The sequence below is a fragment of the Austrofundulus limnaeus genome, unplaced genomic scaffold (genome assembly GCF_001266775.1).
Source record: "Austrofundulus limnaeus strain Quisiro unplaced genomic scaffold, Austrofundulus_limnaeus-1.0 Scaffold72, whole genome shotgun sequence".
Taxonomy (NCBI): Eukaryota; Metazoa; Chordata; class Actinopteri; order Cyprinodontiformes; family Rivulidae; genus Austrofundulus; species Austrofundulus limnaeus.
In genome coordinates, this window is record NW_013952474.1 from 825510 (window position 1) to 830980 (window position 5471).

At 39.1% G+C, this 5471-nt stretch overlaps 2 long non-coding RNA genes across 2 annotated transcripts in view; both read right to left on the reverse strand.

Moving 5' to 3' along the window:
* Nucleotides 1-624, reverse strand: part of LOC106519133 (uncharacterized) — a 20127-nt gene extending 19503 nt beyond the window's left edge. Inside the window, exon 1 of the long non-coding RNA XR_001310404.1 lies at nucleotides 516-624. This is a non-coding gene — a long non-coding RNA (uncharacterized LOC106519133). The remainder of the gene's footprint in view (nucleotides 1-515) is intronic.
* Nucleotides 625-2036: 1412 nt separating this feature from the next.
* On the reverse strand, nucleotides 2037-2615 carry LOC106519134 (uncharacterized). Its single transcript, XR_001310405.1, has 3 exons — nucleotides 2432-2615; nucleotides 2310-2329; nucleotides 2037-2222 (listed from the first exon to the last, which is right to left on the reverse strand). It is a non-coding gene; the product is annotated as an uncharacterized LOC106519134 (long non-coding RNA).
* Nucleotides 2616-5471: the final 2856 nt, after the last annotated feature.

Sequence of the window (5471 nt, forward strand, 5' to 3'; positions counted from 1 at the left end):
ATATATATATATGAAATCAGTTTTCCAAAATTTGTTACCAAATAGGCACAAATATTATATTCTAAAAAAACGTGTCACAAATTATATCTTTCACATTTCCGTTTTTAATAAAAATYAAAGGGATTCCTTACCTTTAAAATGTCTCATAACAGTTTAACTTAACACGTAAATTTGAATACGAAAAAGTATTTAGTGTTCGCCAAAACMGGAAGTCAAGAAACAAGGCTGACAAAAATAAAAGCACGTTACCGGAAATGCACTGGCATTCAAAAAAAAAAAAAAAACGAGTTACGACACAGAAATGTTCAAATTTCTCAAATTTGTTTTCATATAGCACATTTATATTTTTTTATTCATGACCTATAGTGACGCAACTTCCACTGCAACTGCGCCAGAGCCACCATACCTCTATTTGTGTTGGTGTTATTGGGTCTCAGACTCAAGCCGATAAGTTCGTGATAGCTAAGCTTGTAACAGGATAAAACGTTATTTTTGTTAATTTGTGGTTTTCCTACCCGGTAAAGGAGCTGAATGAAGAGCTGAAGCTACATTAATGAAACAACAGTCGCTGTAACTTCCACGGCAAGCGTCCGTAACAACCCGCGATAAAAACTTACGACGCGACGTCCAATAACCCGCGTTTAGAAAGTATGGCAGACCGTTGTAGCACATAATCAAACCACAMTACTTAAGTTTGAAAACACTTATAATAGCACTGCTACTAAGGACATGTTTACAGATAAAAACATAAAAAACATCAAAATAAAAAAGTAAATTTGAGTTCTCCACTGCTAAGACAATTTGAGGTAAAATTAAGTTGAAATTTCCTAAAACTTTATCTATTTTTATATTTGACAGGTAACACACACACACACACACACACACACACACACACACACACACATATATATATAGAAAAGGACTATCATATGTTTGGAATCACGGTGGACTTTTCTCAGCGAGCTTGGCGGCCACATAGACTGATGATACTGATGTGAGTGTTGTGTTTGCATCAAAATAAAAACTTTTTTTTTTCAGTGAATGGCAACATCAAAACTTTTGTACATTAGGTATTTTTAAAACTGTTCATTGAATAGACTGTAAAACAATTAACTATAAATATGATAACTATCATTCATATGTCTTGCAGTACAGTTGTTTTTGTTACCTGGTTTGCAAAATGGTTTCTTGGAATTRCTTTTGCACAAATTTTTGTTACTGCAAAAATCAAATATATTTTTTTTGCACAGCAGCCTGAGCTCATTCTGCCTCAATTTGTGTGATGAAATACATTTTCATTTGAGGACAGAATTAGTTGTTGTTTATTTTCAAGTAGTATAATTATTTGCTCAACTGTGTTCAGCTTGGCACAAGAAACTATTAATGTGATAAAATGTGTTTTAAGAAGACTATCAACTGTGTTTCTCAATTGAGTTGAATTTGTGTAAAGCAATTTTAACATTTATTTAAAAAATGTGAAAGTTGCTTTACTTACTCAGCTCAGTTGAGTGGAAATTGTTGACATCACTTGTTTAAGTAAATTCAACACATGTGTTTATTTGAATGTACTGTTGTGGTGAAGAGAGACAGCTCTCAGCTAGTCTGAAAACACCTTCAGTGTTCCCCMCAAGGAACTGTTCTGGGGGTGGATGGGGTTTTATACCCAAAAAAATTAAGGCTTGCGCACCTGACTCGGCGTGTCGGTGATGCAGAATATGAACCACTTTTCCAGCCGTTTTTTAATTTTTTAATTTAATTTATTTATTTTGAGTATGGCATCTCATAAGAGAGGTGAAAAAATTGCTAGTTAAATTAAATATTAAAATTTCAAAATAAATTCAGGTGGCGGGGGGAGGCTGATGATGTCATTAGCAGTACTGACCTTGGAGTCCTCCCAGAAGAGCTGGAAGAGGTGGCTGTGGAAAGAGAGGTCTGGACCTCCCTGATCAAGATGCTGCCCCCAAGACCTGACTCTGGAACAAGATGATGGATGGATGGCCAGATGGATGGAGGAGAGATGAATGGATGGATGAGAACTTGTAATCTCATAAAGATACTGGCTTTGTGTAATGCTATTTTGTTCAACGTAAACCCCCACCTTGATGGTGGGCCGGGTCCTTGGTAGACCACAAAGACCAGAAAAAAGTGGCTGTGAATTTGGACGGTCTAGCCTCCTGTCCTTACCCTGCTGTACGTTCTGTTGTCTGGCAACTGTGACAATGCTAAACAGAAGAAAAATTAGATCAGACATTTAAGGCCAAGTCAATGCAGCCGACGTGAGTTTTGCTCCAAACCTCCATAAGGCTCACCTGGCTGCAGGACAGGTCTTCTAATCACCCAAAAGCCATGTTTAAAAAAGGAATTCAGAATTAAGACTTGCTGTGTGAACGCAGCCTTAGGCACCAAATTTTTATAACAACATCCCACCCACCAAAAAGGCCTTTGGCATTCCTCATAAAGGTCTAGCTCCGCCACTGTTGAAAAGCCAAAATATTAAATGGTAAACCGGCTTGCCATACATGCCTGCTGGCAGCTGCGTCTCCTTCACTCCGCCACAAACAGGAGCTACTTCACCCTCCGTAAGAACAACGGCTGTTCACCGACTGTAAACTAAAACGGGTAAGGCTTAAATATCTGCAGCATCACGCTCACTCACCAGGTCGGTACCGATCACGTCCACCGGGTACGTGTTATCATGAGCMTGTTAGCGGGGAGCGTGTCGTGTTTTGCTGGCTTGTGTCAGCTCTAGGCGCCGGTGTTCGGCCAGGTAAGGATCGTTAGCTTAGCCCCCGACACGAACCAAATGTGGCTCCTCCACCTTTTACGCTCCCCCTTCAGGGGGAGAGAAAATAAACAACCCCGTGCACCTCGTAAGAAGAAGATACATTCAAAATCAAATCCGTCGTGCCTGTACGGCCGCGTTTGCTTTGAAAATCCAAACAGCAGCTGTACAATAATGCAATAATTCAATAACTTTCAGGCCTGCTTTGGTCTGTTGATGTTCCACCTATCTGTGCCGCAGCGGACCGTGCGCTAACGTTTCCCGGGCTGATAAATYAGGCCGTACCCCGAACCTGTTTGCTGTTTGACTCAACTTTTTATTAGCCGAATTGTAGTTCTGAATATCTTTTTATGAATTAAATTGTTATTTAATGGTTTGGCCTGTTTTTAAAGCTCGTCAGCACGGCGGTAAACGAAAATTGTCAKGTTTCGTAAAGGAGGCTGGTGTGACTCATTTGCTGTTAAATAGCAAGTTTTATAAAAGCTACGAAAGACTAGCTTTAGGCTTCAAGTAATTAGTCAGAACAGATTTCAGTTATTTGAACCTTCCAATGTTATCGTAACATAGGGTGGAGTACAAAATAATGTTTTCCCAAAATTTTCTTAAACTAGAACATTTCAGAGGGAAATTAAAAAGCATGCCAACATGATGTTTTTGAAATAGTCAAAGTTTTTTTCTACTTGGAGTCAACATTTTGATGTGTAAGAGGTRCATGATCAAAAAGCTACTGCCAGTACTGCACTATGATCACTTTGGCAACCACAGCACTCTCGAGCGAGGAAGGCAGAAACCCTGACTAAAAAGTAAGCCTCAAGCAAACAGTTGCTGTGTGACAACTAGAAGTCGAATTTTATAAATCCTTGAACCTTGAGCAATAGAAGACCCTSGTGGTCACGTGTGAATTTTTATTCTTCTGATGTGTTTCATGTAGGAGGTATGACACGTTAAAAAGACCTGTGACTTCAGGTTTTGAAGAGAAAAATCACTATGTTTAAGATCAAAACAAATTGTAAAAACTGAAACCAGTGCCTTGATGTGGTCGCCACATGGTAACCACACCCATTACGCGAGGAAGGCAGAAATGCTGACTAAAACGTAAGCCTCAAACAGCTGTAGTGTAAACAAGAGTTAGAAATGCGTAACGCATGACAGACAGGAAACTTATGCTCACGCATGTGAATTTTTTTGCTTTCTGCTAAGTTTTTTTTTTTGTTTTTGTTTTGTTTTTTTTTTTGTAGAAGATATGACATAATAACACCATTAGAGTTTGTTTAGAGAACTTCGGTCTAAAATACAATTGAAGTCTTTTGGGTATGTGTTCTTTGCTCTCAGAAGGGATTTGAGAAAAAGCTGTAAGTCCTGTAGGAGTGATTGGCACTCTGATCAAAAGTTGTTTAAACTGCATACGTTTTGATGTATAATATGTACTAAAATGTTGTTTTTACTCACAAAAGTTTAGAATATTTAGGCACTCTCCACACAGGAGCCGTGTCTAAGTGGTGCCGCGTACAGGGCATAGTTACTGCACTGTTCGGGACGTTTTAGTGTTAATAAAAACTAATATAGTGCAGTCATGTAAAGTTCAACCTTTTTGTAAGTCGTTTAAACTTTAAACGTTTTTGCTAAAAAGGACTGAGTTGTTTTTTCAAAATCCTGTTATAACGTATTGAGATTTTTATTGCAAATTCTGCGAAATTTGTTTAACGTACTGCCACCAAACCATCATTATWCCTTATCAAGCTGTACATTCTCATGTATAATTTGTCTGTTTTTCTTCAATCGTTATGCATTGGCACCCTTAACTATAGACATCTTTACATTTACTTTAAAACAAAAACGACCCAAGCTTTGGTCCTGTAATATAAACCTCAAATTAATTCCTGAGTTTCAAAAGAACGGGCGTAACGTCCATATTTTTATCAGTGAAACACATTAGCTCAGCTTCATTACTGGACTAATTTTAATAGTGGATGGTGAATGCTGACTTGGACTAGATTTATCTTCCTCYATGGGCCATAAATCAAATATCCCCATAACCCTCTCTCTCTCTTCTTCCCCCTCACCGGTTCAAATTTATACTACCTAATAAGTTGGCCGTAAGATGCACCGGCCCATATAATTATGGCCTCATTTTAAGTTTGCTGAAATTGACAGGGACGGCTGAGGAAGAGCCACCGCCAAGGCGACACCGTCGAAAATTGTCATTGTGTGGCTGTACGTTGAATTATGTGGAGAAACGTGTCACTTATAGGCAGAAATTGTCGTACTAATGGTCTCCTGTGGTTGTCGGTGATCTGTAGCCCCCCTCCCTTCCCCTGCTTTCTTTTTAACAAGGCTTAAAATAAATGCTAATAATTGGTCGGCCCAACAGTTTCGCTCTGTTGACCGTTCATTTGGGAGGTTAGGCCACATTTTGAGTCGATGACATTATTATATTGAGGTTGAGGGTGCTGTGTAATAGCTTTCACCAAAGACGCGCCCCCCCTCCCCCTCCCCCACACTTCCTCACCTCGATGTCTAAATTATTCATCGCCTTCCAGGGGTGGAGGTAATATTTGTTCGGTGTAAGGAAGAAGCGAGGGGGGGTTTGCACCGTTAAATAATTCATCCATCTATCCATAAATTGTTTGTTCAATTGGCGACCTTTTCGTGGGATTAAAAAAGCCCAATAATAAATTCTTCAGAGACC